Source organism: Natrix helvetica (assembly GCF_964273705.1).
Source record: "Natrix helvetica genome assembly, chromosome: 9".
Lineage (NCBI taxonomy): Eukaryota > Metazoa > Chordata > Lepidosauria > Squamata > Natricidae > Natrix > Natrix helvetica.
The window spans coordinates 22,638,798-22,652,434 of NC_138560.1; the positions used below are offsets into that span (position 1 = coordinate 22,638,798).

At 41.8% G+C, this 13,637-nt stretch overlaps 1 protein-coding gene across 6 annotated transcripts in view; it reads right to left on the bottom strand.

Annotated features, from left to right (window-relative positions):
- COL16A1 (collagen type XVI alpha 1 chain) overlaps positions 1-12,918 on the bottom strand; it is a 289,804-nt gene extending 276,886 nt beyond the window's left edge. For all 6 annotated transcript variants that reach the window (XM_081962316.1, XM_081962321.1, XM_081962318.1 and 3 more), the window contains exon 1: positions 12,604-12,918. The gene's annotated coding sequence lies outside the window, so the exon portion shown is untranslated. The remainder of the gene's footprint in view (positions 1-12,603) is intronic.
- Positions 12,919-13,637: the final 719 nt, after the last annotated feature.

The following is a 13,637-nucleotide window of genomic DNA, read 5'->3' on the forward strand; positions in this document are numbered from 1 at the left end:
CAGTACCTTGTCTAGTGCTATCTCTGCTCATTTGGATTATGCTTTTTCTTAAAGACATTACATTATGGATGAGTTTCACACTTCCAACTTTCTATTAAAAAGTCACATTGCCATCAATGATATTATTTTTATTATTGTTTTGCATTCAGTCATAAATAAAGATGCAATAAAACCTACAGTGCTGAAGTATATGGATGCAACAAATTAAAACAAAGTTCATTACAGGAAAGCAAAGAAATAGGCAATCTAAAATGCCATCTCCTTTCTGGAACACTTGTTAGCACACTATCAGAACTTGCAGACTGAGAAATAAATCTCTCTCGCAAGAGAAACTCAGATGCACATTCAATATCAGCAGATGATTGACAAACTCGATACAACCAGATAACCTGCTCCTTGCAGGCAAAACCAAAATTATATTTATGTAGAAAATTTGTCTACCGTAAAAGACAGAAATCAAACCCTGCCATGTCTGTGTGTGTGTGTGTGTGTGTGTGTGTTATATGTGAGAAAGCGAGAGAGAGAGGGAAATGACACAGAGAGAAAGATAGATAGATAGATAGATAGATAGATAGATAGATAGATAGATAGATAGATAGATAGATAGAGTTAGAGAGATAATGAGAGATATAGTAAGATAGAGATCAAACCCTATCTTTCTTATGAATGCATGTGTATATGTTTTTGTATGTGTGTGTGTGTGTGAGAGAGAGAGAGAGAGAGAGAGCTAGCTAGCTAGCTAGAGAGATAATGAGAGATAAAGATAGAAATCAAACCCTTTCTAGTGTGTGTGGTTTTTGTGTGTGTGTGTGTGAGTGAGTGAGTGAGAGAGAGAGAGAGAGAGAGAGAGAGAGAGAGAGAGAGATAGTAAGATAGAGATCAAACCCTATATTTATTATGAGTGCATGTGTGTGTGTGTGTGTGTGTGTGTGTGTGTGTGAGAGAGAGAGAGAGAGAGAGAGCTAGCTAGAGCTAGAGAGATAGGTAATGAGAGATAAAGATAGAAATCAAACCCTTTCTAGTGTGTGTTTGTGTGTTGTGTGTGTGTGTGAGAGAGAGAGATAGCTAGAGATATAGATAATGAGAGATAAAGATAGAAATCAAACCCTTTCTAGGGTGTGTGTGTTTGTGTGTTTTGTGTGTGTGTTTGTGTGTGTGTGTGTGAGAGAGAGAGAGAGAGAGAGAGAATGAGAGAGATATATATAGTAAAAGAGAGACCAAACCCTGTCTATATTATGAGTGCATGTGTGTATGTTTCTATGTGAGATAGTTAGCTATACCGCTGTTGAAGTTTCACAAGGAATGGACAGGTTCGCCCAATGGATTTAGTATGTAGGTCATAGAATCATAGGGCTGGATGGGACCTTGGAAATCTTCTAGTCCAACTCCCCACTCAAGCAGGAGATCCTATGCCTATTCTGGACAAATGGCTGCCCAATCTCTTCTTCAAAACTTCCAGTGATGGAGCACTCACAGCTTCCAGAGGGAAGCCATTCCACTGATTAATTGTTCTCATTTCAAATTTAAATCTAACCAGGCCACTTAAAACCTTGCTAAGCCTGCGAAGTCTGGCAAATTTGAACCTCACTCATTCTGGCTATTCTAGGGTGGGATCATGGTTACAGAAAAAATTGGAATTCCGCAATCAACTTGACCAGGTTGTACAGACGTAGCTCACAAAGAAGCGAGGCGCAGTTGTTCCCCAAGTAATTCTGTGTCAGTGAGCAGGAAATGCAACAGAAACGTGTTAGAAGTGGAATGTGATGATGGGGTTAGGATCTATGGAATATCAAGTTTATGTAACTGGCATTGTTTTTATCCCTCGCCCTGGATTGCTGAGAGACACAAACATCATTTTTATGACATCACCCTGCAGATGCTTTGTTCAAAATAGATTTGCTCAGTTTTATGGACAATATTTTGAGCTAACTGGATGCAAGGTTGTATTTGAGTGTATTTTATTAAGGAGTACTTGGAAACCCCACTCTTATGGTGTTTTTTTTTAAAAAACCAACTTAATTGCCCCAGTGAAATCGATGGAATTTTAATGTGCTTAACTGTGATTGAATTTGTCAACCAGATTATGAGAAAAGAAATGTAAAAAAATGTTCTTAACCTCTAGAGATAGACACAGAGATGCTGGAATTTTCTATTGCATGGGAATAAGGTGGTACAATCTACAGGTCGGCCTGCTTAAGTTTCTGAATTGATTTATATCAGTTTGGATACTTTTATGCATATGTATTTTATTGGGCCAGATAAGTCTAAGTCCAAAGATTTTCAGCTGGAGACTAAGCTTGGCTGAAGATTTTTTTCTGAATGGTTCCAAGCAGTGGAATCAACATGGATCCAATTCGTGGAATCCTAGTAAAACAGAGACAAGGGAGGAACCCAAGACAGTTTTGAGGATTTACTGCCACATCATTAAATAAATTGCAATAAATGCACCAGTTAATTCCTAGCTCTCTAGGAAGCAGTAACAGATAGACCTTGACCATGTGTCCGAATGTTCAAACAATTGGCAACTCAACCAACAAATGCTCCGTCTTACACATCGGCAAAAAAAATCAGAACACAAAATACAAGCTAGGTGGACATGACCTTGTAGATGACCCACACTCTGTCAAGGACCCTGGGGTACTCATCTACAATGATCTAAGTGCCAGAGCCCACTGTAACAACATTGCCAAAAATGCACTAAGAGTTCTTAACCTAATTTTGCATAGCTTCTTCTCTGGTAATATTGTACTGCTAATCAGAGCATACAAAACCTTTGCTAGGCCTGTTCTCGAATACAGCTCATCTGTCTGGAACCCACACTGCATATCGGACATCAATACAATTGAGCGAGTCCAGAGATATTTCATGAGAAGAGTCCTCCACTCCTCTGCTCGCAGCAAAATCCCTTATACCACCAGACTTGAAATGTTGTGCTTAGACAACTTAGAACTACACCGCCTTTGGTCTGACCTAAGCGTAGTACATACAATTATGTGCTACAATGTCCTACCTGTCAATGACTACTTCGCCTTCAACCATAAAAGTACACTAGTGCACAATGGATGCAAACTTAAGGTCAACCGCTCCAAACTCGATTGCAGAAAAGACGACTTCAGCAACAAAGTGGTCAATGCCTGGAAGTCTCTACCTGACACTGTAGTTTCTTCCCCAAACTTAAAAGTTTCCAAAGCTTTAACCTTAGACTGTCTTTTCTTGACCTCATCCTATTCCTAAGAGGTCTGTAAGGGGCCTGCATAAGAGCACAAACGTCCCTACCGTCTCTGTCCTAATGTTCCCTTTTATTCGTATCCATTTCATGTATTCATAATCATGTTTATACTTATATCTGTGTTATCTAACACATGCTTGACGAAACAAATAAATAAAATAAATAAGTAACAGCTACAATATTTCAGTATGGCTACCATGCAGAGTTAGATTTATATCCCACTTACTTTTCAGACCCCTAGCTAGCACATAAAGGTAGTCCTTGTTTAGTGACTACCTCATTCAGCAGCAGAGCACTGTTGCAATGAAGATGAAAAAGTAATTTGTGACCCATATTTGCATTTACGACCTTTGTAAAGCAAAGGAAAGCTGAGATCAGAGCATAGGTTCAGTCAGTTTCACTTAGTAACTGTTTCACTTAATGACCAAGTTTCTGAGCCCTATTGTGGTCGCTGAACAAGAATTTGCTGTATAGCATGTTTTCCTCAGGTTTTCCTACAACAACCATTCATTGGTCGTGTTAAGTAATTAAGCTCCCCGTTGGGAGAGCGAGTATGCAGAGAAGCGTAATGAGAGTGATATGGAATAACACGCACAAACCAGCATACAGGTACACTGAATAGTACAAAAATATAGTAGTTTACTATGTAGAAATATAGAAGTATTCAGAGTCCGGTTAACAGTCCAAGTCATACACGGTTCAGTAATTCAGTTATCAAATAGTCTCAGTTTAACACACAAAGTAGATAACAGTTGCAAACCACAATACCTCAAAATACACCTGATCAGCTTCTAACAAAACAGAGAGAGAGCTAACAGATATTCTGGCTCCCTCTTATAGCTGCATGAGGTAACAAGCCAATCTCTCTAACATTTAAAGTAACAGTAAAGTAATCATAGCTTATATGCATTGCCAAGCCAAGCCTAGGGTTACATCCCTAACACGTCAGATAGACACTGACTAGCCCAAGTCACCTGAGACTTGAACCCAGAACCAATACACCCTACTGGCCTGCTCACTTCCCTTCCACTTATACGGAATGTGATTGATTTAGTGCAACATTTGCTTCAACATCAGGAGCATTAAAGAAAGCATAGAGGGAGCCCTCAACGTTCAGAAGTTCATTTAGTGACCGTTCAAACTGAAAAAAGTGATTTGTGGCCGTTTTTCAGACTTACGATCCTCGCAGCATCCCCATGGTCAAAATTCAGATGCTTGACAACCGGTTCATATTTATGATGGTTGCAGTATCCCAGGGTCATGCAATCCGCTTTTGCGACCTTCTGACAAGCAAAGTCAACGGGGAAGCCAGATTCACTTAACAACTGGGTTAATAATTTAACAACTGCAGTGATTCACTTAAATAACCGTGGCAAGAAAGGTCGTAAAATGTGGCAAAATACACTGTCTCGCTTAGCAACAGAAATGTTGGACTCAATGGTGGCCATAAGTCAAGGATTACTTGTATTGTGCACCAAGAACTAGGCCTATTAGAGTCTTCAACCACCCCAGAAGGATGGTTGCGTTACTGAAAATCTTTGAAGCCTTAATGAATGTTGTGAAGTTATCAGAATGGCAACAGAAGAAGTTAGCAACAACATTCCTGGAGGGTGTTTCATCCCTCCTTTGGATGAATTTCGTCATTCCCACTTTCATTTTTTCCCTTTCACAACATTTCCTGTGCTGGGAACAGTTTCTGCGTTTGTCCTGTTCATGTATTTGATCTCTTATCTTCTCGGGAGAATAGCAGCCCCGGCCAACTTCTCTCATTCATTCCACCTACTCCTGCAGAGCTCCTCTCCCTTTCTGAGTCCCCTGCATTGTTTGTAAAATCACAACTCTCTCCTATTTTCTCTGGATCATGATCAATGGTAGGATTAAATTTTTTTTACTACCAGTTCTGTGGGTGTGGCATGGCTTAGTGGGCATGGCAGGGGAAGGATACTACAAAGTCACCATTCCTTCCCCACCCAACTAACCTGCTTTCCAGCTCTGTTCTCCTGCACAGGGCAACAAAAGGCGGCCCAGCCGATCAGCTGGGACTCAGGAGGCAGAGAATTGATGGGGGCAGGGCCAGCCAGAGGTGGTATTTGCCGGTTCTCTGAACTACTTAACATTTCCGCTACCGGTCCTCCAGAATTGGTCAGAACCTGCTGAATGCCACCTCTGATCATGATACTGTAAAGAACCGCCATCCAATGGGCTGTTTTTCTAGTGGAAGCATCCACAGGGAGGGATCAGAGAGTGAAGATGGTGATTGCGACCATGGTGAGTGAAGCTCCATTGCTTTTCTAGGCAAGCTGCGCATTGAAAACAACCGAGCTTCTATCCTGTAGTCACAGGAGCCGCCATAACTGTTTTGAATCCTTCCTGTGTGGATGCTCCAATTCCTGCCTATGAAGCAAAGATCCAGTTGGGTGAATAAAAAGAGGAGGCAGCTCTTCTCAAATCAGTGTTCTCTGAAGCCAGCAGTGATTTTTAGCTGCACAAAAGCACTCCTCCTTCAACCCTACACCCGTGATGGCGAATCAATGGAACCTGTGCCCAAAGCAGCACGGAGAACCATATCAGCTGGCACATGCAGCGTCACCCGTTCCTCTTTTGGGTTTCTGCTGCGCATGCGCACACGGTGGTCAGCTGCCCTTTGCAGCAGTGCCAGAAGCCGGAAGAGCTGGTTTTCTGGTTTCCGTCGTGTCCATGCATGCTGCCCAGCTAATATCATGCGCCAGTAACTGAAAGACCAGCTGGCCATGCAGACACTCCTTTTTTGGCACTTGGTGCCGAAAAGGTTCACCATCACTGCCCTACACTATTTTCAGCCTTCAATATTGCAATATCACAGGATCCAGAATTAGGGACTTCGTTTAATGTTAGGGTATGTTGTCGTTTTTACAAAAAATAGTAGAAGCATCAATTTTCCCAGAGCTGCTACTCCTTCAACTCAGTTGAAGGAATTGCTCATCTCTGCTCAAGTTATCCCTTTCTCTTTTACCTGCCTCACTAGTGCGGTTTAATGTTCCTTTGGCTTCTTTCACCAAATCCTACTCCCTTTTTACTCAATATTCCTCCATCTATTGCTACATACATGGCAACTGGAGTCCCTGGAGTATAATTTAAAAAGTCAAAATGGCAACCATCAGAGGGCAATTGAAGAGAACAGCAACAAAGATGACTAGGGGACTGGAGGCTAAAACATAAAATTGTTTGAGGCTAAAACATAAAATGGTTGCGGGAACTGGGTATGTCTAATGAAAAGAAGGACTGGGATGATATGACAGTTGTCTTCCAATATTTGTTGGCTGCCACAAAGAAGGGGAGGTTGACCTATTCTCCAAAGCCCCTGAAGGCATGACAAGAAACAATGGATGGAAGCTAATTAAGGAGAGAAGCAACTTAGAGCTAAGGTTGACAGTGAGAACAATCAAGTAGTGGAACAGCTTGCCTTCAGAAGTTGTGGGTGCTATATCACTGGAGGCTTTTAAGAACCAATTGGACAACCACTTGTCAGAAATGATCTCCTGCCTTAGCAAGGGTTGAACTAGAAGACCTCCAAGGTTCCTTCCAATTCTTGTTATTCTATTATTTTGTTATATATTTCTGTGATGCACACTACCATCTTAATATTTTTGACCACATTTGTAAACAAATTTCAAGCACGAGAAATCAGGGCTACAGTTCCAGTTAAGGTGATTTACTGGTCATGTCTATACACAAGAATCAAGTTAATTTAACAGTCAGCACTAAATTGGCACTAGGGAAGAATTAACAGAGTTCAAGAGGGGTTGGACTTAAGACCTCTTGTGGCAACATAAGGATTCCATACTGATTCCTCTCTTGATTCCACCACTAGGTTCTGCTTGTCCTTCTTACAATGAGCCATTCAAAGCAGCAAAAGACATTTGTGAATGCTTTTAAATGCAACATTCCCCTGTAATTTGGGGAAATACTTATTTGAGAAAAATTATTTACATTTTCAGTTTGGTTCAGCCTTACTTTGGTCAAATTTGGTTTTGAAAATGAATAGAACACCTTTTGAAAATGTTTGGCTTTTCTTTCAACTACTATCAAAATTCCTGCTGGACAGCAAACACTTTGTTGGAAATGAAAGTATTTATCTTATTTTTTTCTTATGGCAAATTTAGCAGCAACTCTAATTTAGACTTGTGCTGATTTCTGGCAAAAATGTCTTGATTTTCTGGATCTTGATACCCTTCTTCAAAGCCAGACATGTTTTGCCACCTGCTAATAATATTTTCAAGAGGGGTTAGAATCAAGAAAAACTCCTGTGTGTTTTCATACTATCAAGAACAATTTGATCTCTGGGGAGAAAAAAAAACACCCCAATCCGTTCTGGGTAAGAGAGAAGAAATTCTTCCTATGTCAAAATCAACTAGAAGCCAACGTTTCAACAAACTTGAAGAACTGGCTCATGTAAAGTATTCAACAAAGACAAATTATTTACTTAAAACTGTGTTCTCGATTGCCATTCTAAAATGAGGGGAGCGAGGGAATCTTATGCATTTTAATTAAAAACACGTTAATATATTATATGTATATAAAAGTAACTGTAAAATGAACATAATGGGAAAAGAAATATTTTGATGGAAGAATGCCACAGTCAAGAAAATGCCAGCATTTATTGTTATGGATTTTCTAGAAATAATGGATTGAAGTTACAGCTAGTTGGCTGAATAAAAGAAAACACTTTCTGATAGCAAGATCTGTACTGCAGAACTGTCAATTTAAGGGGGGTCTGTGGCTTTTAATGTCTACACTTTTTAAAGAAAGATTGGTCAGCCAACTTTCATGGATGGCTTAAATTGGTGTTTCTCAACTTTAAGTCATGTGGACTTCAGCTCCCAGAATTCCTCAGCCAGGCTGAGGAATTCTGGGAGTTGAGGTCCACACATTGTAAAGTTGCCAAGGTTAAGAAATATTGGCTTAATTGATTTAACCATATATTGCTGAGTGTTAGATTAAAAAAAAATCTTGGTGGTCCCTTCTTATTCCACTGTTCTGTGGATTGGGATTCAGTTCCTGAACTAATGAACTAACTTCGCTTTCTAGATGAACTTGTTGAGTTCACATGTGCAAAAGCTATCTAGGAATCCAAAAATACATTTTATTAAAAATGTAAATAAAAGAACATCCTATTATAGGTGTTTCTCAAAGTACGACCACAGTTGAGCCCAACATTTAAATGAGAAACCTGTTAATTTGCCCCATTTTATGACTTTTCTCGCCACATTTGTTAAGTGACTCCCTGCAGTTCTTCAATTAGTAACACCCTCGTTAAGTGAACCTGGTTTCCCCATTGACTTTGCTTGTCAGAAGGTTGCAAAAGGGGATCACATAACTTTGGGAAACTGCAATGGTCATAAATGGGAGTCAGTTGTCAAGCATGGTTGTAAGTCACTTTTTTCAGTGCCGTCGTGACTTTGAATAGTCACTCAATTAACTGTTGTAAATCAAGGACTACCAAATTTGCAGATGATACCAAGCTGGCAGGAATAGCCAACACTCCAGAAGATAGGCTTAAGATACAGAAGGATCTTGACAAACTTGAACATTGGGCACTATCTAATAAAATGAAATTCAATGGTGAAAAGAGTAAGGTTCTACATTTAGGCAACAAAAACGGAATGCACAGGTACAGTATAGGTGATACCTTACTCAGTAGTAGTAACTGTGAAAGGGATCTTGGAGTCCTAGTGGACAACCATTTAAATATGAGCCAGCAGTGTGCAGCAGCTGCCAAAAAAGCCAACACAGTTCTAGGCTGCATCAACAGAGGGATAGAATCAAGATCACGTGAAGTGTTAATACCACTTTATAATGCCTTGGTAAGGCCACACTTGGAATACTGCATTCAGTTCTGGTCGCCACGATGTAAAAAAGATGTGGAGACTCTAGAAAGAGTGCAGAGAAGAGCAACAAAGATGATTAGGGGACTGGAGACTAAAACATATGAAGAACGGTTGCAGGAACTGGGTATGTTTAGCTTAAGAGAAAGAAGGACTAGGGGAGACATGATAGCATTATTCCAATATCTCAGAGGTTGCCACAAAGAAGAGGGAGTCAAACTATTCTCCAAAGCACCTGAGGGTAGAACAAGAAGCAATGGGTGGAAACTAATCAAGGAGAGAAGCAACTTAGAACTGAGGAGAAATTTCCTGACAGTGAGAACAATTAATCAGTGGAACAGCTTGCCTCCAGAAGTTGTGAATGCCCCAACACTGGAAGTCTTTAAGAAGATGTTGGATAGCTATTTGTCTGAAACGGTATAGGGTTTCCTGCCTAGGCAGGGGGTTGGACTAGAAGACCTCCAAGGTCCCTTCCAACTCTACTATTGTATTGTATTGTATTGTATATGCCAAAAGTGTCTCCATTAGAAAAGTCAACAAAAATATGCTTTGGGGAAGGGATACAAAAATTGACACCAATTTTCATGCATATATAAATCAGTAAGGAAACCTGCAGCCAATGGAAATGGTTGAAATTAACAGCTTCAGCCTTCCATCCTGATTTTATGTCCAACAAGATGCAAGTAGTTCTCACAACTACAATTAGAACCAGAATTTCCATTGCTAAACAAGGCAATTGTTATGTGATTCACTCCCAATTTTTCTTCCTTTTTGCCATCGTTGTAAAATGATTCACTGCAGTTGCTAAGTGAATCACACGGTCGTTAAGCAAATCTACCTCCCCATATTGCTTATCAGAAGCTGGCTGGGAAAGTCACAAATGGCAATCACATGACCCCAGGATGCTACTACTACTACTGCTACTTCCTAATACTAGTGGTATTAGTTCCATGTCTGAAGCACCAAGGCGCTTCCTTGGTGAACGGATTAGCTGGTGACATCATCGTTGCTGTCAGGGAATGCTCATTTGGGGGCTCCTTTCATGCCCCTGTCAGTGAGCCCACCCAAGTGGTACCTATTTATCTGCTTGCGTTTGCATGCTTTCAAACTGCTAGGCGGGCAGGAGCTGGAGCAAAAAAACGGGAGCTCACTCTGATACAACAGCAGTACTCAGGCTTCAAACGCAGGCTTACAAATTGGCAACCCAGCTTCCTAATCAAATGAGCCACAGCATTCCCTCTGGAGATGCTGCAACCATCCTCACTGCTTGTCAGCTGTCAAATGCCTGAATTTTGATCATGTTATCTTAGGACACTGCAATGCAAGGACTGGTTGTTAGTCACTTTTTTATCACTGATGTAACAGTGGCTCAATGGTTAAGACACTGAGCTTGTCGATCAGAAAGGTTGGCAGTTCGGTGGTTTGAATCCCTAGTGCTGCATAATGGAGTGAGCTCCCGTTACTTGTCCTAGTTTCTACCAACCTAGCAGTTTGAAAGCATGTAAAAATGCAAATAGAAAAATAGGAACCACCTTTAGTGGGAAGGTAATAGCGTTCCGTGCGCCTTCGGTGTTTAGTCATGCCGGCCACATGACCACAGAGATGTCGTTGGACAGGTCTCACTCTTCGACTTTGAAACACAGGTGAGCACTGTCCCCTAGTGTAGGGAACGACTAGCACATATGTGCAAGGGGAACCTTTACCTTTACCTAACTTAAAACAGTCACTAAATAAATGGTTGGATGTTGAGGATGAATTGTAGAGACATAGGATCAGGCAGCCTATATAGAATGAAAAGCCTCCACATTCCTTTGTCCAGGAATATCAGTGTTAGTGCCCACACGGTCCCCACCCCAGGGTTATACCAGTGGAAAGTCAGGTTCAAACTTGAATTACAGTAACAGAAATCCTAAGTGATTTTCAGATGCACTGACGATACTTGATCTAATCAATACATTAAGAAGATGGGGGAAAAGCAAACTAGCTGAAATATTCCAACTCCTATCCTTCTGATGAGATCATGGTATGGTTGTCCCAACAGTCTTGGAGTGAAATGGGATGTGCACTAATTTTCTCCACTGTCACACAAATTTTGTTCATGCCTCCAGATAACCAAGGAGTCCTGTGCACTTGCACTTATTCTTCCCCTCCTTGTTCCCTCATTAAGTGGTCCCATCTACTCTTGGAATTGGTGTAGACTGAGAAGGTATCTCTTTGTTGGGAGAAGATGAGGGGAGCTGTATCCCAACATATCTTGAGAGTGATGGAAGAGCTAGCATTGATCTGGTTTGCTACACCAAGAAGGGGGGGAAACATTTAGGTTTGAGCTATCTATGCTGTTGGAAAGAGTAGACTGAAATAATGGTGGCAACGCTTAGATCCCAAATGGAAAGGAAGTAACTCCACAATGCAGCTCCAATCACAGGACCACAAGGGCTTTGTGGACTCTTTTTAGAGGAAAAACAGACACTTATCATTGTGAGGCATGAATGTAAGATGGGAAGTTGTGAGGTTCTCCTGCCCTCAGGCGTTTATCCAGCCATTTATGAACCATCTGGATAATTCAGCACTTGAAATAATTTGAGTAACAACCTCTCAAAGGCTGAAATGTCAGGTCGAAATGATTCGATAGCTTATAGAACTGAACTTCTACAGGAAAGATCGTCTCTAATAACTTGAGGAACTTAGCCAAGCCATAAACTATAGTAGGAGGCCTCTTCCAGATGGTGTTAGCTGTTTTTTTAAAAAAAGCTTTGCTTGACTTAGGGATAGAAGCTTCAGAGGATTAGAATGCCCAAGAAGAAGAAGAAGAGACATGAGCTTTGGCAATGAAGAAAGTCCTAAAATGAGTCCCACAAACCTTTTGCCACAATGTCCTTGGAAATCTGTGCAATGGAAGCATGTAGTAAGTCTACATCCTGCGAAATATGCATTTTCTCTCTTTAGACCTTTTTGAGAGGGACCTTTCTAGAATGATGCAACTACTAGACCATCTGGTTGAAAAAATTCATTCCTCCTGCAGAGTTGCTCAGTTAATCTCTTTAGATAAGACTGGGCGTAAAACACATCTGGAAGTATTTGTGAAAATAGTCCAAGATGCGAGAAGGAGCGCTTGACTTTTCCCTTCCACACCTTCCTGGCTCCCTTGCGTGTCTTTAGTAAATACAATCCCACCCCTCACTCTCTCCTTCTCTCTCAATATGTACACACATTGTACAGTCCCAACATTAAGCAGAACTTGTGTGTCAACCATTTCCCAGGCAGGGAAGACTTTTTAAGCAGCTTAATAACCCAGTGTTCAAGAGGCAAATCAGGAAAGAAAAGTTGCAACTTCTGAGCTCATCTGTTTTGCTGGGCTGCTAATCTGCTCCTCCAGAGGGGCCGTCTAGCATCCCCCCCCCTGCCTTACTACTTCATAAGGATCAAAGCAGAGGGAAACTCCTGCTGCCCAGAATACAGTCGTTAGAAAGCTAACTGAAAACCATGCTGGGCAAGAGCCATTTCTCTTACCTGCTGGAGGTGCTACACACAGCTGGCCATGTTTCTAAGATGAGTGTGAGAAACTGTGTCCCCAGCAAGCCAGCGAGCGAGTGAGCTTGCAGCCTACGTCACCGTTGGATCTGGCAACTGTCAGCTCCAACTTTCACGTTCTTTAGAACTTAACTCCCCCTCTCTTTCTGATCTTCCAAGAAGCCGCAAGCAGGGAATTGGGAGAGACAGAAAAAGGCTGCTTCCGATCCCTGGTGCAAAAGCAAACTGGAGGAATCCTTAGAATTGGAGATACCTCCAGAAGAACTCAGCTCACAGGGACTTTCGGCTCCTTCACCCCCCCTCCCTGTCTGGGCTTTTCTTTCCAGTGGTGGAAAAGTAGAGATTCTCTCCCCCCACCACACACACACACCCTTGCAGCTCCAGGCTGACTCAGTGATGAAGGGCTGCTGTTGCGCCAGGCCCCCGAGCTGGAAACGAGCAGCTCACAAACGTGCCGGAATGCCAAGAGAACTTAATCAAGCCCAGCTGGGATTGGGAACAAAGGCCCGGAGGCCAGGAAACCTCTGCCAGATCTTCTCCGACTTTTTGCTGTGTCTAGTTCAGTCTGTTTCTCAACCTTTGGAAGGTTCGATGCATCTTAATGAGATTTGGCTGGGCTCAGAAGTCGCCACAAAGAGAGCAAGCCTGTGCAGTGTGTCCAACTCTCGCTATCACAGTGGCCCAGAAAGTCTCCTCCTGTGGAGTGGAGGAGCCATTGCTCCATCTTGCCTGGTGGGCTCTGCTTAATTTGGTTGTAGTTCTTCTGGGGGTCTTGAGAAGAAGTGGTCTTCCCATCATTGGTTCCCAGTCCTTTTGTGGGAAGAGCAGATAGGGAAGCAAGAAATTTGGCAGGCGAAACATAGTCCTGTAGAGAGGGGGGATGGGTGATGGGATGGCAGGACTGAAAACATTTGTCTTCATCTCTATGACCCAAACAATTCATTAGTGGTAAAAAATAAAACTAGTCAAATGAAATTTGACCCCAATTATTTATCCTTGAGCTCCTGCTGAGC